The sequence below is a fragment of the Propithecus coquereli genome, unplaced genomic scaffold (assembly GCF_000956105.1).
Source record: "Propithecus coquereli isolate 6110/MARCELLA unplaced genomic scaffold, Pcoq_1.0 Scaffold45, whole genome shotgun sequence".
NCBI classification, from domain to species: domain Eukaryota; kingdom Metazoa; phylum Chordata; class Mammalia; order Primates; family Indriidae; genus Propithecus; species Propithecus coquereli.
The window spans coordinates 5,970,132-5,993,709 of NW_012150285.1; the positions used below are offsets into that span (position 1 = coordinate 5,970,132).

General features: G+C 45.8%; 1 long non-coding RNA gene across 1 annotated transcript; it reads right to left on the reverse strand.

Moving 5' to 3' along the window:
* Window positions 1-211: 211 nt before the first annotated feature.
* Window positions 212-20,143, reverse strand: LOC105818778. Its single transcript, XR_001137920.1, has 3 exons — window positions 20,074-20,143; window positions 3,823-4,024; window positions 212-302 (listed from the first exon to the last, which is right to left on the reverse strand). It is a non-coding gene; the product is annotated as an uncharacterized LOC105818778 (long non-coding RNA).
* Window positions 20,144-23,578: the final 3,435 nt, after the last annotated feature.

Here is a 23,578-nt window from a genome sequence, read left to right on the forward strand (position 1 = left end):
CTGGAACGGCTCAACTCCCGTGTGTGTCTGTGGTCTCAGACCACATCACAAAGGCAGCTGTAATGTTCTCAGAGTTCTGGTTTGTTGAATGTGATTCAAGCAAAATCACCCGCCACAAGGTGCTTTACCCTGTTCTCAGAATGCAGCAAAACCAAGGACATGTGAGCCACAAAACTGCTGCGTTCCTTTCCTGCACACTTACCTTAATGCGCCATTCAGATCATGGCTTCAGAAGTGGAATGACTTCACAGCCATCGCGGCTTGGCTTTCCCCGTGCTCGAGGTCATCCACCTGAATGCTCTCTGAAAAAGGAGAAAGAAAAATCTCTATTTAAGATCTAAGAAAGAAAACTGCAAACGATATAATACAACCTCATATATGAGCAAAGCAGGATGCTGTGCTGTGATTAATTTGCTGTTTCTGAAGAGGTTTTTACCTTTCAACTATTAACATCATCAACATCGACTACAAATTATAGGCAGTGGTTAGAGTACCTTTTTAAACTCCTTATAAAAAGTACTCAATAAAAGAATGCATTTCTGTTTCCTTCATCTTAAACACAGAGAATAAAGTCATTTCTATGTAATTGTTCTCCAAAGCTCTTATTTTTCTGTGGTCACTGAAGTTCTATGTATTTGGTCTATAGGCAAGAGTCATTTTTGGTGACTATGAGCACTTTCTAAATTCAAATGTACATCAGCGCAAAACGAGGAGCCTTGGGTATATGAGCCACGTAACAGGGAGAGCTGAGAAAACAGAGGAAACGGGTTAGAACTCCCCATGAACTGGACGTGTACATCCAGAAGGAACTAACAGGCCCGATTCCTTAGAAAAAGAGAGGCTGGACCAGGAAGTTAGGAGACTGGGCTAAGCCGTCTAAGGCATCCAGAGTGAGCGATTTTAATAGAACTTGGTCTGTTCCAATACTTCTAGGCAGAGACAATCGTTAACATTTATTTATCTCGAAGGCTAAGGGGTGAGGGCAAACCCACCTACGCTGGAACGTATGGAGCAGAACTAACGCAAACGCATGTTTCCCCGTCGGTTTGTCCGACGAGGTGTAACTTGTACAGAGGATGACTCACAAGGTAACAGAGTCACCCCTCAGGTGCAGAACGGCAGACAATCTGTGTGGCACTTTGTGACTCAGCCTGGGCGAGGTCCCCAAGGCAGCCAGGCTCCAGCCCTGCACTCCCACGCGGCAGAGGAAAGCCCCTGTGTCTACCGGCTGGCTGGCGGTTAAGACGGCCGTGGCCCTGAGAGATCTTTTATTTGAGGCTACGGAGGTACTTCCTCTTGTGCCTTCCCCGCGTCTCGTCGGCACTTCCGCGTGTTACCTTTGGAAGAAGCCAAGAGAGACTCTACTCAAGCACAGAAGGCCCGGAACTGGATACCAGCCGGCAACACGCCGGCACTCGCAGGCCCGGGGGCATCCCTCGGTCCTCAGCTCATATAAACGTTCAGGAGGCATGTTGTCAGGAGCCTGCTCTACCTGGTGTAGTGAGGATGGGGCTCCTTTCCAAAAGCCCAGGCCCAGAGGCAACTTATAAGGAAATCATCGTGTGGTGGGCGAGGGGCAGAGGGGCGTCAGCCCATGTGAAATTCCCACGGATGAAAAAAAAAATTACTGTCACCGCTGCCTGGTGAAATTCAGACCGCCACGAACTCATTACTTGAAGCCACAAGGACAGTTGCGGTAAACACAGACAAATTATTGGGTTTAAGTAGACTGTTTTTTGTGCCAAAAAAAAAAAAAAATCATCTTTCTTCCTCCCCCACCAATCTGGTTATTACAAAAAAGCTTTGGAGCCTTGTGAACTGGGCTAGACCAATTTAAGCCTCTCTTTTCCCCTGGGGTTCCTTCTCAGGACTCCCAACTGGTTTGGAAAATCCTTTGGCTGCTGTGGGAAAGGAGAGACCCCCTTCCTGCAGCAGCCACAAAAGAAGGAAAAATTAAATTATGCAAAAGGGGAACAGGCCACGAGAACCACAAAAGGCCAAGAGGAAAGGGCAGGAGTAGAGATCGTGGGCAGGACAGGCATCCTCATCCCCCTTCTTGAAGAGAGTGGCACTCTCTGCCCAGACACCCACATCTGGCCCTGTCCACATCCTAGCGCCCATCCAGACCAGGAGCCCTCACACTCGCAGCGCGTGGAAGAAACTTCCAAGGGCTCTGTGCGTAGAGATGGGGACAATCTGCAGTGCAAGTCATGAGTGCAAGGACCATCACTAGATAACAAAACTGCAGAATACAGCAGAATACATCGCCAGGAAAACGCAGCCGTAGTCGGCTGTCATGCAGTCAGGACAATTTGGGAAAAAGCAAAGAGCAAGAATACAGCCAGGAATGGGTCCACATTTAGTGACAGGTTAAAGTTTAAGAAACTAGTCAAACCGGTATAAAAACAGAAAAAATTCCAGAGGAAAACACGGCAGTGGGGAATGGACGACTGATACAGCTCGAGCAGCAGGAAGGGCCGATGCTAAGCCATAGGCCAGGCGAGGGTGCGCCCAGTGCCCCGGGGCTCTCTGGACCTTTGGAAGGTGTTTCTTCCTGCTCAAAACAAACTTACACTTGGCTTTCACAGCTCACGTGCAAAGGCTCTGAGGAGACTCTGTGACCAATTCTAGACCAAATGCTCTGGAGGGGACAGAAAGGCATCCTCCTACTCAACGTTTCAAACCTCTGGTTCGACAGAAGCTGCCCACGGAGGCAGCCACGTGAGTGACAATCCCGAGTTCTATTCACGAGCTACCGCGCTACTGCAGCATCGCGGCCTCTGGGTCCGGAGCTCCCCGTTACAGCCCTCAGGTACGGCTGCCGTGAGACCCAACTTTCACTCGGGCTGTTTTCCCCCATCTTTTCCAGATGCCTAGAGCAAGGAATGCACGTTCTCCCAGATACTGCACGGAGCTCTGGGCACTGCCCCCTGCCCCACACAGGTGTCAGGATATCGTTCAGGATTCGGGCGGGATGCCTGCAGTTTCCAGAAGACCTTCTCTGACTGCCTCTCCCTCTCCTGAATTTGTGCCAACACCCGATTATAAATGATCACTATAGCTAATTCTCAACCATCGAGGGTTCGATTAGCCACAGTCATAATAATAAAAACAATACTTATTATTATTTGAACATTTTAATAAAATAAATAAGTAAAATGCCTCCAAATCAACAGAACTATCCACCCATCAGAAGGTCTCCACGGACTGGAACTACACAATGACCTACACACATCACTGTGTGTCTGGAGCAGTGAGGGGACAGCCTCGTGCCATCACCCCTAGGACAGGTACTATGTTAATGCCCAAGGCTTGTCGTCGGAGAGCATTAATTCTACGACTGAACAAGTGGATGGAAAAGCCACTGGTCAGTGACCGGACTGTCATGTGCAGCAGCCAAGATTAGAAGCAACAACAGTCGGGCGGCGCCATTAGGAGACAGGGTGGCAGGGACAGTCCCCCCTCCCACTGCAATGCCTTTAGAAAGTGAAAGGACAGTGCTCCACGGCTGTCCGGGCTTCACATCCATGTTGTGTGCATGTGTGTGCGCACACACGTGTAGAACACTTGGAGTAAGAACAAATGATGGACCATTTTAAGAGTACTGACCACTGGCACGTTTTATTTGTCAAGTAATTTATAGATTTTGTGATCCTGGACTTGTAATACTCTTATACATTAGGACAGCACCTATACAAGAGTGAATACATTCCTAAATACTGGATTTTTCACTAAGTAATCATTGGTAGTTTTCACTAATAAGAATATGTTAAATTTATTGGTGACAACCTTTTGGCATTTTATCTTTCAATCAAGAGATACCTGTATTTCACATCTGTATGCTTTCCCCTAGAATTGGGCTGTGGGTTTTCACAAGCAGGACTCTTCTCTTGTACACCTTCAGCGGTCCATAGGCATGAGCCCAGTGCTCAATAGACAGATGCTGGAAGACGCACAGGTATCAGCGGGCAGAGAGGCAGCTCGTTCTCCCCGTGACGGCTTCCGGTACCCCGCACGCCACCTGCTGCAAGAAGATACTCACCATCAAAATAGCAACTGGCGCAACTGGCGCAGAGGACACAGGAAGGCAAGAGGGTGCTAAAATGAGCCCCACCGTCCTCCCTGGAGAGATCCAGAAACTCCACCCCCAACCCATTCTAGAGGGTAGCTTCCCACGGGGACATGGTTCCCACTCCACGGGCTTTATGTTGCTACTGGATGACCTTCCCATATTATCCCATGACAGCACGAGTTCTTTTTTTTGAGACAGGGTCTCACTCTGTCACCCAGGCTGGAGTGCAGTGGTGTGATCACAGCTCACTGTGATCCTCCCGCCGCAGCCTGCTCAGTCGCTGGGACTACAGGTGTGAGCCACTGTGCCCGGCATGTGGCTCTTAAAAGGAAATGTCAGGGCCTTGTACATTTTCTAGTGCACTCCTGCAAAACCCTGGGAGGTGTTCTGCCCCCAAATTCAAAAGATTATAGGTGAGTATTATCCAAAAATCACAAGTGGAAGAATTAAGTTAATGAGTAGCAATCTCAAGTTTAAGTTCTCATATATTTTTAAAAATTTACATTTATAAATTTTTTCAAATTTGTGTGGTTTTTTGGTGGCTCTACTTGCTTAATAGCAACCACAAAAATGAATAAACAAGTAGCAAAAGTTGAAAAAAAACTTGGCTGTGGTTTGATATACTCATTGCTATTAATACATAATATAAACTACAGTTGACAAGAAAAATACACACTAAGGACCCAAGTTCAGTCTTCCACACACTCTGCCCATCAGCCCTCACGGCAGGGTCAGGTCACAGACCCTGGTGGATTCTGGACTGTCGCTCCATGAATTAGTATTAAACGTGTTTGGGGACAGGATTTGTCTTAAGAGTTTTACAGAGCTTTGCCCTGAAAGAATATGTGAACGTGTTGGTTTGCATTTCAAATGCTGTTATACTCGGAAGGGCATCTCTGAAAGGCAGTAGCGGCTGTATCCCACGAGGCGCCGCATTTCTCAGACCTAAAGAATTGGATTTGCTTTGTAAAGCACAAGCGAATCTGTTAAAAACTATAGACTGAGAGCTGACAATGGAGTACCCTCCGGAACAAACAGCTTCCCAGAAAGGACAGCTTTCCAAATGGCCAAAAGCAAAGCTTTTGTTTAAACCACTCTAGACTACCTGTCTCCATTCACAATAACCTAATAAACATGGAGCCTACATGTCTCTGTTTAACCCCTCTGTTTAAATGATAAACTTACCTTAGAATTTAGAAATTAACCTTTGAAAGACTTTGTAACCGTTTGCTCACGTAAATAGAATTAGTTAAAGAATCTGTAGAAGCCTTCTGTAAAAGCCTTTTAAAAATCTGTTAACCTGAGAGGTACTACCTGTTGTTATGTAAATCTGTTACCCCTGACAATTGTTCACTATTTCCTATAAATTACCATGTAAGACCTCATTCGGGGCTTTTTGAGACCAACAGAGAGGTCTAAGCCCCCTGAGCTCCCGCTTTGCCTATAATCTTTATAAACTTATAAAACTATATCTTTGTCTCAGTGTATTCTTTTATTTCTTCCATTTTCCATTTCCCTCTATTATTTTCTTATCCCTTGCAACTCTACCAAAGGGACCCGCTTTTTTGCAGGGAACACTGGGCACGTTCCCCGCACTGGACGACCTTCACCTTCCTCTTCGTTTAAGTGATGTCCTCCTGGTACGTGTTACTGAGGTGGGTCTCAAGAGCTTCCAGCATGACAAGCCCCTTTTTAACGTCAAAATTTTCTTGTACCTGCCCCATCCCACGCCAGCAGCTGCACCTTTAGTAAGATGTTCATACTGTCAAAGGCTACGACGAATTCAGTAACACACCTCACACGTTTACATGTTCTAAGTCACAACGCTTAGGAGCATTTAAAGGAATAGTGCATCTGCGACACAGGTTAGCCTGCAGACAATACTTAGAACAGCATAAATTCCTTCACCCTTGTATGATAACTCTGAAGTCCACGACCAAAGCAGCGCTGCGCCAAGCGTCAAAGCTGGTGTGCGCACACCGGCAGAATCGGCACAGCCGGGCCAGCCTACCCGTCCCTGAGTGGCCACGGATGAACCCACCCTGCTTCTTGGCCGTGTGCACATGCACTGGTCCCCAGGACCCTTAGGCGGAAGCCCCCAAACACAGAGGCAACTTGACCAGACTCTCTGGATCTGGCGTGGGAAGGCCAGGTCAGCTCTGCTCCTTGGAGCGATGGCCACTCTAAAGAAGTGTCGGGAAAGACGCTGCTGAGCAGCATAAAAGAAATCATTTCTGTATGAGACAGCGAGAGAGAGAGAGAGAGAGAGAGAGAGAAAGAGAGAGAGGAGAGAGGACACTAAAATTCTCGTGCCAAAACTTCAAGCCCTGATATAATGACCAGACTACGGTGGACTCAACGCTTCAAATGGAGGACGACGCGCTGACTGGAGGAGGGGTGTGCATCTCAGAAATCACAACTTCCTTCTGAGCCCCAAGAGTAAAAGAAACAAGCAAGCTGGACCACAGAACCGTTGCCACGGAAAACATGTGGCCCAAGTCCACGTGTGAGCGTAAAGTACACGCATTCGAGGGTACCCAGCAACTGGACGTTAGCCCTGGTAATGTCACAAAACTGGCTCTCACGGGAAACTGAATTCGAATCAGTCTTTGCACAGGTATCTGGTACTTTACAGCTGTTAAAATATGGCAAATGCGTGAAAAATACTCATTTTCAAAGTAATGGGGCTAAAGTTGAATTAACAATAACCACGACAACTATTAATAGTACTCAATACAGCACATGGTATTTGCCAGGCTCTGTTCTAAGCACTGTATAAATATTAACCACTGAAATCAGTACTATCTATTGTTATTATTATCCCCATTCTACAGATGAGGAAACTGAGGCAGAGAAAGAAACAAGGTCACATAAGTGGTTAGGAGCAGAGTTTGGCTCTAGAGCTCCTACTATAAACCAATGTGCTATGCTGCCCTACTGATTAAAAAATAATACAAAAGCTTTAAGAGAGAGAAAAACTTTTTCATAAGATTCTACACACTTCATAGTATCTCCCGGGCAAAATCTATCTACCTTTTTAACAACCACAGAGATTTGCTTCTGACTTCTCTGCCTGGGGCAGAGCAGATCTTCATCACCGTAAAGTCCAAACACAGTTTTAGATTCCACATCTGGCGACATCTTCTTGCCAGGAGAGAAATAGTAGAAATCTCCCTCTATATCCTGGGGGCAGGGCCCGTGAGCCCGGTGCACTTGCACAAAGTCTCACGAAAGGTGGTCACTGCCCTTGAGTTCCATTTAACTCAGGTTACCATGTCCCAGTCAAACAGGTGCACATAGCATCTACTGAGGACAGGGCGCTGCATTACGTGCAGAGAAGGAAAAAAGAAATGGGGCAACAGTGCAGCCTGAAAGACTTTTAAATAAAAGTAATGTAAGGTCCAAGTGGAAGGGAGGGGAGACAGGAGAGAGACATGGTCTAGGGTTCTTTGCAGGGAGGAAAATCACACTGGGTGTTAGTACTTAAGGCTTCCAGAGCAGTTCACGAACTCTCCTGCTTTTTTCTCATACGTACTCAGCATATGAACCTGCAACCCCACTCCTAGGCATTCACCCAAGACAAAGGGAAAACTCAAGTTGCCATAAAAATCTGTACATAAAAGTTATAGGAGTTTTATTCATAATTGCTAAAAAAATGGAAGCAAACCCCAAATCCTTTAACTGGTGAGTGGCTAAGCAAACTCTACGTCTGCAGGATGGACCAAGACTCAGTGATACAAAGGAAGGAACAACTGACGATACCATGAAACAGAATGGATCAATCTCAAGTGTGTCATGGTAATAAGTAAGAAAAGCCAGACTCAAAAAACTACATGCTGCATGATTCCACTTACAGAACATTCTGGAAAAGACAAAATTACAAGGACAGAAAACGCAGCAGTGGTTTCCAGGGCTTGGGGCTAATTGGAAGGCTTGATTACAAAGGGCCACAAGCAACTTTTTTAGGTGATGGATATTTATATCTTATGGGAGTGGTTGCACAACTGCACGCACTTATTAAGACAGCTATATACTAAAAAGGGCGAATTTTACTATGCATAAATCACACATCAATAAATCTGATTTTCTAAAGGCAGCTCAGAGCAATCCTGCCAATTATCTCATGGAATGGGGCTACTGTTACTTTCTACAAGGTTCTACAAACCACGTATCTTCCTTCCTTTACTAACTCCCACCCCTATATCTTCTCACACAATATTTATAGGAAGATTGTTGGTTGTTCATTTGTAGGAGAAAAAGCTCCTTTAGTCATAAAATTTCGTAAAGTAAACTCTGCATATTTAGATAATAATGGGAACTCTCTCGTATTAAAAATAGACGAGTAGGTGGCTCTTTCTCCTCATGCTAAATACGTACCTGCTAATCACTGCGGAAAGAGGGCAAGTAAGAATTTAATAGCTCTGTCTACACAGAGCATCACTGCAAAACCACTAAATCACTGACACATCCAGGTACTGAGATACAAATGTTGAACTACATTCAAAGTAAGCCAAGGTTACTGCTAAAATCTTCAGGTACGTAAACCTAAAAGAAATCTTGACTGTTAAATGGCAAACCTTTAGTGAAGCAGAAAAATGAAAAAAAAAAACTTACTATACTATTGAAAAACATAACTGAACTGTGATTTGGTCCACGTAGCAGACCCAGAACAATGCAATCGATTATGGTTCTTTCCCGGATTGAGGAACCAGCAGTCCTGATGACCCAGGCGTGCTGAGTCCTGTTCCAGGCACTAGAGAGACAACGATAAACCAAACCGCCATCCTCATGGAGCTCACGTCCTCCTGGGAGTGACAAATCATAAATAAGCGATCGGACAATAAACCAACTGCCCCGTAGCAAACTGGAGGTCAGCTGACAAGAGTGGGGAAGAAAGAGCAGAGTGGAAGAACGAGGGGCTCTATTTAGACAAAGTGGCCAGGTGTCTCTGAGGAGGTGCCGCTGGAGCAGAGCCCCGGGAGCCCCGGGAAGAGGCTGGGGTGGTCTACAGTGCGGGTGTCAGGCCGAGGAAAAGAACAAGGGCCGACTCTCAGCTCCTGAGACGAGAGTCTGCCTGGTCTGTCCTGTCCCAGGGACGAGCACAGTGGCCAGTCTGGCTGGGGAGGAAAAGAGCCCAGAAGTGCTGGGCAGAGGCAGCTCAGCGCAGACCACAGTGCCATGCTCTGTGCTGGGACCCAGGTTTTATTCTAAGAGTTACTAGAAGAGTCCCAGCTATGAAAGCAAGGGAGTGACATGATCGTCATTTAGTTTTGAAGATTCACTTTAGTTGCTCCAAGGAAAATAGATCTTTGGGGAATGGACAGAGAGGTGTATAAGAGGAAGCAGGGAACCAACGCGGCAGAGATGGTGACCCGTGGGCTGGATGGTGACAATCGAGGCAATGAGAAGTGGCCAGACTGGGCGACTGGGTGGATGAGGGTACCACGCACTGAGACGGAAGACGCTAGAATGCAGCAGGTAGGTCCACATCCAGTGGCGGCCACCTGAGTTGCAGGAAAATGTATTAACAGATTGCATGGATGTCAGCGAGTTGATGTCGTGATATAAAGACAAAGAAAAAGTTAGTTTGACCCAAGTAGCATTATACCTTAAGACTTTAAAAGTTTTACAATGGAAACAGTTGACTCAGAGCCAGCTTAGATATTCATTTAATCTTGCAATAACTCCACTAACTAGGCCACTGACTACGCACAGCTAAGAAACGCATTTCTGCGAGAAAACAATCACTCCATTAGTGAACTTTCCAGGAAACAAACATTTCCGGCAAAGCTAATAAAAGCTTCGAAGCTTTATAAAATATATCAGCAATGCTTTGAAGACCCCCTTTATTTAACCCTTGCTAAAACAAAAGCATGTCAGCAAGACTGCAGAGTAGGGATATTCTTCAAAATATTTCTGTTATAACAGAGCTTTGGCCAAGGGAAAGAGAAGGGAGATCACGAGCATCTTTCACTGGTTTACATGTTATAGTCTTTTACGTAAACACTGTTTGCTTGACACAATCCGTATCAAAGCACTTAACTGCTTTACGGATTATTTTCTTCAGCTACCCTAGGATTTTATGTTGAGAACACTCAGTTTTACGAAGCTGCCTCTAACCTAGAAAGAGGCCAGGGACAACACGCGAATGCACAACTGGATCGAGTTGGATTCCTGCAAGTTAGACTGAGGTGCCGTCGCAGGAGAGCCGGCCAGGCTCAGCCTCCACATTCGGGGACTTCATGCACGTCCCAAAATCACATCTGCTTCGTCCAAGACAAGACTCGTGTCCAGGACTCAAACCACAAGGAAAAGTTTAAATTATTTTGATTGGAATAACTGTAGCCTGCTAACATGTACTTCTTCCAGAAATCTATCAACTCCCCCATTTTCCATCTTTTCCTCCCTCCTTCCCCCAGTCCAACCCTAAGAGCAACAGCACAGGGTCTGCCGGGGAAACCAGACCAAAACCCACTTAAGAACACCAGGCACAGGGACCTCCAGAGACAACAGGCATCGACTTCACTTTTCCTCCGTTCCCACTGGAGAGAAAATGTTTCAATCCAGTTGGAACCATCCAAACTTGAAACCGTCTTATAAACATCATCTGCTTTTCATTTTTTAAAAGTTTTACTCAAACGAAATGAGCTCCCCAAAGGAACCTTACCCGCCCACCCCTCTCCACGATCAGCCAAGAGAAAAAAAATCTCCTCTTAGTCACGTGGGGCCAGCGTAGGTGACTTAAAGGCTTCCCAATGTTCCTTTTTAGTAACATTTTTGAGGTCCTTTAACCGTGTTTTCCTACCACACTATATTTCTTAAGATATACTCTTGCAAAGATCCTTTTTTTTTTTAATTCACTGTTTTGCTCTAAAGGATTCCTTACTCAAATTTCTGAATTTAGTGACTTTTCCCACGGTATCAGCTATTAAAGACAGATTTTCCTGGCTTGTTTCTTTCGGATGTCAAGATGTATTTTGTTTTCTAATCTGGACTTGGGGCTTCCTTTCTCATATCTCCTTGTTACACCACCCGGCTGTTTCTGCCTTTTTCCAGAAGACAGCATATCGAGGCTTTATACTCCAGGCTTCTTCCAGGCCATCCCTCCAGATGTTTACCTTATTTCTTTCCAATGGCTCCAGACAAATCATCTCTACCCTTATTTTTTTAAATCTCAGAGTTAAAACACACACATACCCACGCAATGTCATACCCTCTGCCAGGACTGAATTAGTGTAGTTTTCTCTCTGGACCCTCAATAATGACCTAAAGATGTAGCAAGTCTGGATTCTCAGGGGTCTGTTAAATATTAGTCACGACGATGTGAAATGTTAGGAAATTGGGTCAATCTGAACCTCCATGATGAATCCAGCCTGCTACCACGTCTCTGCGCAGTTGCTTCGCTAATACATTCTGAAACTGTCACTGCCCAGAACTCTCGCAGTCTCTGATCCACTTGAGAAGCTGATGAAGCCTACAGGCTCCCTCTCCAGAAATATTCCAAGCCAAATGGTCCCTATAGTTGCTATTCTAGAACAGGGGTCAGCAAACTGCGGCCCATGGACCAGATCCGTCCTACAGCCGATTTCTGTCAATAAAGTTGTATTGAGACACGGTCAAGCTGGTTCATTTCCATATTACCTGTGGCCGTTTTCAGCTACGGTGGCAGTGTGGAACAGTCGTGACAGAGACCGTACGACTCACAAAGCCTGAAACACTTACTATCTACCTGGCCCTTTACAGAAAAAGGTTGCCAACTTCTCCTCTAGAGTTAAAAATTAATGACTATGGAATATTGTCTTAAGACAATAATCGGAAATGCCACTGTGTGTGGCATTGCAAAGTCACTTAACTAGAATATCATTTTCCTCAGGGTAAAAATTTTAAATGACAAAATGACACACAAAAGTGCCTAGCACAATGCCTGGTATTCAGTAGGCGATTAATATATGTCCTTTTCTTCTACTTGCCAAGCTCCTCCTGGTCCTTCAGTACTTGGATCAAATGACTCCTCCCCTCTGCTACATTCCCCCTGCAGAGCTGGCAGGTCCCCTCCTCCCAGCATCCGAAATTATTTTATCACTGGCTGTCCCACATTCTCATTATCGGCTCGTCTTTCTTCCTATCTAGAAGGTGGGTTTCTCTGGAGAAAGGGCCATACCTTATTTACCTTTGTTTCCCCAGGGCCTCACACATAGCTGGAGCTTAACAAAGAATTTCTTCAGAGAATGAGTGAAGAAATAAATCTACACTAGAGCTATTCTTAATTCTAAAAGATGTCATGCAAAGATCGTTAAGAATATATTAGTAAATAATACCAGATTTTCAAACTGAGTTTCACAAATAATGAATACTTTTTTGTCATTGATTTAAGGTCCCAACTTGCTACTTGTTATAGCAGTTTTACTAAGCAGCAAAGACCAGGTTAACATTTCAACCACGTGTATGAACCAAGAAGTTTCTAGACCCCAAAGAAGTAAGAATGATTCTTGTTTAAACCCAACTGTAAAAAATTCCCTAACCAAGCCTCTCATCTTTGAATGACAATGCAAAGTATGACAGTCTTCATCCACAACAAGAGCCTGAACTTAGTATTCCTAATAGCAGTGGTACACTTTAGCATAAGATAATCTCTTCGAAAAGGTTTAGTTGTTTTGGTTTTTCATGGATTTAGTTAAAAGAGATTCATTCATTCAAAAATGAACGAGAGGCACTGATCCAGGCAGTGAGAATACAATAGGGAAGAAATAAAGTTCCTGGCCCTACTCCAGCAAAATAAAATAGCTTAGTAAAAAATCTCAGAACTAATTTTGACAAGGTTCTTCTTTGAGTGATTTATATTCCACAAATTTTCCATTATGTTATATTCCATAAATAATGAAAAGGGTCTTGCATTTCCAAAACAGAGCTAGGTCTCCATAGTGGATTGTTTACTACGGCATAAAATAATTACTACACACTCAGTGGCTTGAAACAACACAAATTTATTGTCTCACGGTCCCAGGGGTGAGAAGTCTGAAACGGGTCTCGCTGGCTGGAGTTGGGGCCACACCCCCTCTGGGACTCGGGGGGAATCCACTTTCTTGCTTTTCCAGCTCCTAGAGGCCACCTTCATTCCCTGGCTTGTGGCTTCTTCCTGCACCTTGAAGGCGGCATCGCCATGGACGCTCCATCACACGGCATCGCTCTGACACTGGTGCTCCTGACTCAGTCCCGAGGACCTTTGTGATCACGCTGGTCCCACTCGGATAATCCAGGATGGCCTCCCCACCTCAAGGACAGCTGACTACAACCTTAATTCCTGTTTGCCCCGTGACTTAGCATATTCGCAGCTCCCGGGGGATGCTGGGCATCTGTGGGAGTGGGGGAGGCATGATTCCACCACATACATCCTTGTAACAATCAGGCCCCTGAGCCCAGTGCACCTGCGTGACTGTGGTGTGAAACCTGGCACGCCACCACTGCTAGAAACCAGTCCCCCTCTGCTAGGTGTTGCCCCTACCAGGCGAACCCCAGCCCCTCACAAAGCACACCTCCGCTCTCCCCCCACCCCACCGCAGCAAGCTGCCATTTCCGCTCATCACACCACGTCACACCCCCGCCCTCAACTGTTCTGAGAACCAAACTAATGACTTTTCTCCCACCCTCCACCCTCCAAATGGAAAAACCAGCCCATTCCTCCGTTCTAGAGAGACATATAACCCCCTTGCCCAAGTGTTACACAAAGATTTATTATCGTGAAGATTTAGTCTTCAATGTCCTATTGCTGTGTTACCTCTCTGCGTCACCTAAACATACATATGTTCGTTAATGCTTCTGTTTTTAAGTTCAAAGGATAGATGTGTGTGCGTGCACGTGTGTGTGATATAAAGTCCTCGAGGGTGAAGGCTGTTTCACTTGCTAAGCACACTTGGTAAATGCCAGTCAGCTCAACGCCAACGCAGAGCTTACAAGGTGATCTTTGACCGTGATGATAAAGACAGAGATGTTTCTGGGACTGTACACAGAGTCAGGCAGGGATTTCCTCTCATCAAAGGTAAGTAAAAAAACCCAAAAGGTTTGGCTGGCACCACCTGGGCAGGAGAGATTATTCTGGGCCCTGAGATATCACCTTAGGGGGCCGGAGCAGCTGGCTCTTGTGACATTGAGCTGGACACTGGTTTGGGGGAATTAGAGCCAGCTCTTTTTGTTTTTGACAACAGCCCTTGGCGACACTTGGGGCTACATTTAAGCTGGCATTCACCTAGGATGTGATGCCCATCTGGCCGTATGGAGCAGATTTTCCGGCTCTCTTTTCCCACTGGCACACCGCTGTGACCCTTGGGTCTTGGAAGCATCTGTCTAGAATTAGCCTTGGTGACACAGAGTTCCTCCCAGGTCATCAGAACCCATCTGTCTGCTAGATTAGAGATCACTTGCCTGAGGAACATTTCAAACTAAAGGTTGACAAAGTACCTTGATCAACTGAGTGTTTAATCATTGCTATTTAATTGTGATCGTTTTAAAAATTTCAAATTAAAAAATATAAATGTAAGGAAAGAGAAATAACTATAGGGATTGAATTATATTGAATCTCTCTCCATGTGAACATCCCAGGTGTCCCATTCTGGAAAATTCTCCTCCTTCCCTTTCTGCCCTTAGCCCAACTGATGCCCCTCAAAGATGCCACAAAGAGGCATCCCACCTCCTGCTTCCCAGCCCGGGAGGTGAAGGATGCTGGGCAGTTTCCGTTTCTCCTGCTCCTCTGCTCTGTCTCACGATGGCAATATCCTCAAGCCAAAGAAAAAATCCTGCTGGGAGAAACAGGCCCGGCCCAGGCCCGAATGCCTTCAGTGACACCTGGGACACAGTTTCACGGCCACTTGCTGTCAGACTCCCAATTCCACGAGGAAAGACAGAAAAGGACGGCCCTTTCCATCCGAGCCCCGTGCACACGTCGAAGCCCATTCAACATGTTTGACGCTCCCGGCTTCACTCATCACATCTTAATGTCCTACCATCAATCAGAGCCCAGACCGTTCAAGTGTGAAGACACCCCAGCGATCATGCTGCCTAGACACCCCTCCGCCCAGGGTGGAGAAACGCTGTGTAGAGCGGTTAATGTCACTAGAAAGTCATTCCCTTCCTTCTGTTAATAGCAGCGAAGCCAGCGTCCTCAGCGGCACTGTACCTGAAAGACAAAGGCTCTAGAATCTCGCCAGGGCCCTGCATCTGTGGATGACAACTGTGTGTTGGAGCAAGCCCAGGAGGAGTCATGTTCGGTGCAATGCTGCAAATTAGCCTTCAGTACTGAGAATAAGCTTTTGTCCCAAAAGAAACAAGTGGATGCAGTAGAAGCCCGAGGAGGTTTGGAGGACATTGAGACCCCAGTGCCCTTGCCCTCTGCTTCTGCTACGGCTCTTCTCTCTCGTTTTGGGATGAGGAGACCCCTGAGTCAATCTCAGCTGAACGCAGGACCATCTCCTGGCACTGATTTCCCTACAGCAGCCCACGTATAAAATGAAAAACACCTGGGTTCATAGCTCTTTGTAGGCAATGGGTCTAAGTTGCTGCATTAGCTTTTACTAAATTCTCAAATGTGGTGGGAAATGCATACAGCATATCCTCGAGAAGAGAAGCAGTGAATAAAGCCACTGAAGCCATCATTTAAGAAACAGCGACAACTTCAATCTAAACGCCCCTGTCCCCTCTGCATCAGATGGAACTTCTTTATTAAGTATTTTGTTAGCAAAACAGTAACCCGACACAAAAAGCACTGAGTATAGATTGGAAGATCTGGAGACGAATGATCAGACGGCAAACCACCTTCTAAACACTGCCATGTCTAATAGGATGCTAGAGGCCAGGCGTCCAGCCCCACTTTTACAGTAGCCCACTCAGCCGGTGAGATTAGCATCTCAAACACACAGTCTGGCACATGCTCCAGCAGTTTTGTCCACCCACCAACAGGTGCACCTGACCCAGTTGGCTTCTTGGAGGAGGCACCTGAGTGACATCTTTAGTGACCAGTCAGACTGAGCCAGTTGAGAAGGAAGGGAAAGGGGAGTCCAGGTAGTAGGAACAGCGTATGCAAGGCCATAACATTGATACTGAGCCTGGGATTTTCCAAAAGCTGATGATAAGTACACGTGACAAGAAGGTGGCACAGGGGAAGGGCTGAGGGATGGGCAGCTGCAGCAGTAGGGCCCCAATGCCATGCTGAGACTCTGGACTCTAGCCCTGGGACTACAGCCAAAGATTTACGCTGTACGAAAAAGGTGCATTTAAGAAAGGCGGCAGAGTTTAGTGCAAACCAGGAGTAGCAAGCAAAGGGGGAGGCTGGGAGAAGGGAGAAGGTGCGGGCATGCACGGGCAGCACCGCTGGGCTTGTGTCACCAGCAGCTGGCCCCGGGGACAGGAGGCGGCCAAGGCCAAGGGAGGAGCTCAGAGCACCGCTGGGCGAAAGGAGCTGAGTTTCCCGTGAAGACGAGGGCAGGAAAGTTGTCACAAAGAGGCTGCGTTTGCAATTGGCAGTGCGGGGGACAGGACTTTGGTAAAATTGGGAAGGGGTGGCACAGGAGACCAGAATCGCAGGAGAAGAGTGTGAGCCACAGGGGGTGGGCGGGAAAGCCAGATGGGACCAGTGCAGGAGACCAGGGAGGAGAGAGGAGTCGGTGGCACAGAGAGCGAGAGCTTGAGGAACGGCTGTGACAGACAGGCTCTAGCTGGCTCAGCACAGAGCCTGGCCTGCAAAGACATGCAAAAGTCTAAAGATGGAACGGTGTGTGTGAGACAGAGAGAGAAAGAGGAGGAGGAGGAGGAGGAGAGTATGAAGACAAGGAGCATAAGTCCACAGTTTCATCAAATTAATATCCCCCTGACTGTCTAAAAATTATTTATTAGCTGACAAGAAGGCAACTATTATTGTGCCTTAAAATATTTGAAACACGGACTTGGGGGGGGGGACTAAGGGCAACACACGTAACCTAAACATCTGTACCCCCATAATATGCTGAAATAAAAGAAAAAAAAAATCTGTGCACCTAAAATTTCCTTTCCAGATAAACTGGCTAAGCAGAGAGGCTGTGGAAAAGTCTGCCTACCTCCTCCTGCTCCGATCTCCTGGGAAGGGACGCCCAAACCAACACTTCCCCTCGGGGCACCCACGCAAACACGTATCAGATCCTGGAATCATTCACGGATGGGGCGCTCCCTGCAGCCAGGCCTCGACCGCCCCGCACCGCCGCAGCCTCCCTGCGCAACGCGCCTTTGCTGCGGCCCGTCGCATCCGCGTTCCCGCAGGGCCGGCCTTGGCTTGGGCGCCGGACGGCCACCTTCGCCCCACTCAGGGACGCGCCTTCTGCCTCCTGGCGACTTCCGCCCCACTGCCTCCCAGACCTGACTGGGGAAGGCTCTCCGGCGACAACCGGCGGCACGCGCCCTCCTGCCGAGTCTCCTGCCAGGGGCCAGCGCGGACCCCAGGCGGCCCGGCTCTGCGCGTCGCGTGTGCGCACCGGGGACAGGCTCTGCGCCGAGAGCGGCAGCCTGGCGGCTCCGCCTGTGGTCGCGCAGCCCCGACCCTCCCGAAGGAGCGGCCCGGGCGGAGGAAGGGACTGGGCCTGTCCGCGGGAACCTCCGGTTTGATCAGAGAGCTGCTTCGTCGCCTGAGTAAGGAACTGCTCATCCAGCACCTTCCACGTTCCGGACGCTGCTCTCGACGCCGAGTGTAAAGCGGAAACGAAACAGAGAAATCCTCCCCCACAGCTTACGTTCCCGCGATCGGTGAGGAGAGACCTTCGCCACACGTGAGTTGTAAAAGGCCAAACCAATGGCACGAGGGAAGGACAGAGTGATGTGGCACTTAGGAGGAAGGAGAAAGATACTTCTTCCTAGAATGACGGAGCCTTCACGAAGAAAGAGGCGTAGAAACGTTCTGTAAAGCCTCAAATGGGCCTTTCTAGGTCCAAGTACCTATTACGCACAGTGCCGGTCACAGGGTATTCGAAATTCTCGAAAAACACCGTGCTCTGCCTCGCGTTCAGTGGCTGTTCTCATGCTGTTCCCGCAGAGTGGTTAAAGGGACACGCGGCCATGGGGGCAGACCCTGCAGGTCCCGGGGCAGCCGGGCGGGGGGCTCGAGGGCGTGTGAAGACTCTCCCGCCGTCAGGCCCGCCGTCGACTCCGGGCAGTGTCCGCTCCCAGCCTGGCAGAGCGCACACGCGCGCTTCAGACACACACGCGTGGTCGCCTTTTCTCCCTCGGGCTGACACTGACCCTGACTCACTGACAGCCAAACGAGCCCCCTCTGCCTGTGCCAGGCCGTACTCCCCTCGCACGTGGGGCTCCCCCCGCCCCGCGTGCACAGCAGGTGACAAAAATCACTGTCCCTCCGGACGGCCTCTGACTTTAGGAGAGCCAGGAGCAAGCTAGTTAGGGAATGGGCTTAAAAATGAAGGTTCTTCCCCAAAGCATGACAAAGGCACCACAAATGACAAGTGTAATAAACGCGTTGAACATCTCTGAGTCATTTTTAAAATGTGTGAAAACAAAAAACAAAAATTTCTGCTTCTGGATCAGATGTGGTGGCTCATACCTGTAATCCCAGCACTTTGGAAGACCAAGGCAGGAGGATTGCTTAGGGCCAGGACCAGCCTGGGCAACACAGCAAGACCCTATCTCTACAAAATATTTTTTAAAAATAAAATTGGCCAGGCTTGGGGGCACATGCCTATAGTCCCAGCTACTGAGGAGGCTGAGGCAGGAGGATCGCTTGAGCCCAGTAGTTGGAGGTTGCAGTGAGCCACAATGATGCCACTGCACTCTAGCCTGGGCAACAGAGGGAGATCTTGTCTCTTAAAAAAAAAAAAACATAATAAAACAAACAAACAAAAAAAAAACCTTTGCTTCCTTCGGGCCATCACTTGAGAAATTATAGAATTAGGATTCCTTTTGGTTAAAATGGACCTAGAAAGATTGAGTCTGACCTCTTTCCAATCCAGGGAGGCCCCTCCACTGCAACATCCTGGTCAGACAAGCATGAAGTTCCTATAGAAATATCTCCATCAACAGAGAGCTTCCTCCAAGCTGGGCAACCTGCTCATTAGATAGTCAGGTGTCTAAAAAACTCTCCTTATGCTGGATTCAAATCTGTTTCATCATGTCCTCAACTCACTGGCCCTAGGACCAATTTGCCTAAGAAAGTACATCAATATGAATTTAAATATGGTTTCTTTGTAACTATAAATCCAATCATGAGGCAAAGCAACTTGAAGTAGGAAAAATATAAATTGATACTTAGAGAATGGAAGAGCAGGAATGAAAACCAAGAACAAAATGTTGTGAACAGATTTGGGAAAGGCAATCTTTGGGGTAACAATGGGTAGCTAAGGGTGAGTCTGAACTTTTGGCTGAGAGTTTTGGGAACCAGAGCAGCTGAGTGTATGCAGGTAAGGGATTCTGGCCAGGAGACGACAAGCAGCTGCAGGACCAGGTGGTCGGCAGAGGGGAATGCTCCTGGGGACGAAGAAGGACTGGTCTTGTCAAGTTGAGACCATCACTTATCTCTGGGCTTAAATGGGCTGGGCCTGGGGGAAGGGGTGAGGGTGGCTGGTTATTAAGTTTTATCCACCTTCTGTGTGATTAAAATGAGTCCGTACGCTTTAGCTGTCTTTCTATAGCTATGTCTGGGAAATGCTCACATACTCTCTATAAATGTGAGGATGTCACACACAACAAACAGAGAAATCAGGCCCAGGAACGCAGTGCAAGAAAGGGAGTCAACTGCTAAGACAGGTAACACCTTCATCCTCAGGTACACACCCATCTGAAAAAGCTTATTTAAGATGAATATGTTAAGTTTTTGATAAAAAAAAAAAAATCCATCTCACGTGTAACTAAATTGGAATAGTACCATTTTTTTAAAGAGTAAATATCTAAAACTCTTGGGTTTTTGTTTGTTTACTGCTATTGCAACTGACCTCCATGCGGTATTGCAAACACATTCTGAAATCATCAATATTTACCTTTTATTCTGTTAGTTGAAACTCAAAAGAGAATTCACCACGTCTTCATGGGAAACAACTGATCTCCAGTGTAGATAGAATCTAGGGGAAAAAAGAGTTTTTAAAAGTTATAGGATTTAACTTCCAAAGCTGAGCAATACACACATATGTGAGATGGAATGAATTGGTCTACACGTAACCTGTGAGAATACTGGACAACCTCCTACTTTATCAATAGTCCTCGTTCCCATATGACCTAGAAGAGTAGAACTTGAAATCAACACAGTTTCTATAATTCTCTAGTTTTTTTTTACTTGGTCATTTATTTTTCACTTTTTTTAGGAGACGGGGTCTGGCTCTGTCACCCAGGCTGAGTGCAGTGGCAGGATCACTGCAGCCTGGAACTCCTGGCCACGGTGCCGGCTTCACCTGATCATTTAAATCATAATTAAAGTTGCCTTAATTGAATCCACTTTAACCCAGCCTTGCCATTACCCGCTGCACACAGCCAAGTTACTCCCAGTTTCAGCAATGCACGTTTCCCCTTCTTGCCCAATAGCCACTCGCTACTGCAGCAAGCCACGTGAAACTCGCAGCGCAAACAGTTCGCCGACGTGTGCAGAGGCAGCGGTGACATCCACCACGCAATGAGATATCACCAAGTCGGAAGGGGAAAGTGACAATTACACTTCCTTTATCTGGGTAGGAGGCAGCAAAGCTAATTATAATGGCTGAACAAACTATTTTTCCCCAAGGGTGCACTGAAAATTTCCAAGATCCTGAATAAAAATGAAAAGTGCTCTCCTTTTTAACAATGCAGCACTAACTAATTCAGTCTGCGGATGCTTTATGGCTGTGAGCCCAGCTAAGCCCCCACTGTCTCCCCTCCGGGATGAGTGATGGCTTTGTTCTCCCAATGAGACCCCGGCTCTGGCCAGTGCCACGTCAGAAGCCAAAGGTCACTCCCAGGTGATCAAATGCCAGGTGTCGCATGGCAGGGGCAGCCACGCATCTGAAGATGCCATTCAGAACAACACCTGGATCGCTACCCTGTTCCTGGCCTCCTCTGTCATTTAACACCAGACTCTGCCAGAATCTCTATTTGCCCTGCTTGGCAGCAGCCACAGTGCACATTCTTGCAATTTTCCTTTGTTCTTCTTCTTGCTTCACTTAGCTGGGCGCTTTGCCTTAGTTTTCCTCCTATTTGTAGCAGTGACAAAAGGCATTTAAGAACTAAAATGCACAAAACTGTGCTACACATGCGAGACACTCTTTTAAAAAAATTGTCTGCTTACAAAGATGTCTAGGGTGACGTGGCCAAAAAACCCCCAAAGCTCTCAAGTAAGGAGATGCTCAGTTGCCCAGTGGTCAGGATATATTTAAGTATGTTAAAACATATTTACTCAATGGCCTATCAGCCATTAAAAAAGATAAATGTGTAACAGAGAAAGATATTAATGTTACAATATATATGCAAACACTTGTGAGATCACACTAGTGAAAAAGAGCAGAATTTGAAATCGCACCAAAGTGCTGATTACAATTTTACCAAAAGCATCATTACATACGGCTGAAGCTACATGAAGCTACTGAAATTATAAAACATATATATATATAGTGCAAATAAACTAAAGAGGGAGTTGGTCGATGTCTGCTAAATTCTTGGAATCTGGGAAAACAGAATGATATAGCTCTTGCCAGGCTTAAAAATATCCAACACTTTAGAATCACAGAATGTTATGACTAGAATGGACATTAGCTCAACCTTTCCACTTCACAGATAAGTAAATTTATGCCAAAAGGAAGGGATTGCTCTGGAATCATCCTGCTACTCACTGGCAGAACTGAGACCAGAACTGTGGTCTCCCTACTCAGGAGTCTCTTTTTTATAGCGCACACTGCAATTCGTTCATACAAATAAATGAGGGGTGCACATTATCTGAGCATTCAGTATCCAAATCCCCCAGGGAACGCCTTTAAAACACTCAACTATCTCCTAATAACCAACCATGTTACTACTTGAGTCCCTACTCAAAAATCCATCCTCGTTCAAAGTCGGTGTCTATGCCTGATTCTCTTTGTGAGTGTCTTGTACCTTTCACAAAATCATGTACATCTACTGCAAAGCAAAATTGCAAATTTTGCCCTCAAATACAAAATTTTATGAAGTTAATCAAAATGACATTTAAGATTTTACCCAATAACAGGTCAAACAACGGCAAGTGGGGACTGAGTGATTTGATTAGGAAACCATCATTTAAAAGAAATGTTAAAAGTTGGTGACAAGATAGGGATTTCAAAAATGATTTTAGCATTAAAGAATCTAAAAGGAAATCAAAGGAAAATGACCAAGACCTGTAATACTTTTTAAACACTGGTTATCTGTATGATGTGATATAAATGTCAAATGTGATATTAAAAGTACTATAATGCAGAATCATCTAATTTTGTCCTAAAAAGTTACTCTTCCCAAAACAATCAACACTTGATTTTTGTATTGTTCATTCTAAGAGCCAGCCATGGTCACAACAATTACCTAAATTTTTCTAAATATAACCTAAAATAAACTCATTTTCATAATTTTTAGTGTATTTTTTCAAGATAAAGTCCCCAAGCTTTTTTTCCCCATTATATTAATATTATGCAATTTTTGTCCCCATTTAGGTGGATTTACTTTAAATGGCCTTTTTCTGGTTCTAATTATCCTCGGATAATAAGGACCTGCTGTAGAATCTTCAGAAAGAATTTTTTAAAGTATAAATCAGTACTCTGGGGGTATTTATATCATTTTGAGCCAAGCATACATTTTAGAAACAGGAACTTCAGATCCAGAATATGCAATACTAGGGGACTGTATTTTGTCCCTCTGTTATCAAAAATAATGCATTTTATATTTTAGTTTATACAGAATAAAAACAAAGGTTACAAAATCACAAATGACTGTGTTTGTCTCAACCCTTTTAAAAAATGTAAAAGTATAATAATGCATTTATCACCCTGAATTACATAATTAAGTTTCCAGGTTTAATATCCTATTTTACGTGAACCATGGGAAAGCCTTCCTGTGGTTGTTAATAGTTGCTGATTTGCATATTGTGATAAGTTCCATCATGCAATTATCTGTCGTTCTGTACTTCACCTGAGAACAATGAAGCTGGCTCAGTTTTCCTATGTTCGAAATATTTCTTACAGGAAAGTAGTTAATATCCAGCGTTGTCTCACGTCCATTTAGATAATGAAAGCTATTCCAGTATCATAAAAATATGCGGCTTCATTTTAGAAGCATCAATTATTCAGTGGAACATTTTCTTCTAGAAGAATAAGGAGAGTAAAAGAATATTTTTTCCCATTAAATAAAACTGCAGTGTTCCACGGTAGAAAGGTATTTTTTCTTTTACTTTTCAATCTGTAACAGTGTTAAGAGTCTAAGTGACCAGTGATGAACCATTTAAAGTATGCGAGCTAATAAATAACTTTTAGAGGTTCATTTATTGGAAACTTTCCAGTTTCTGTGCCCAAAATAATA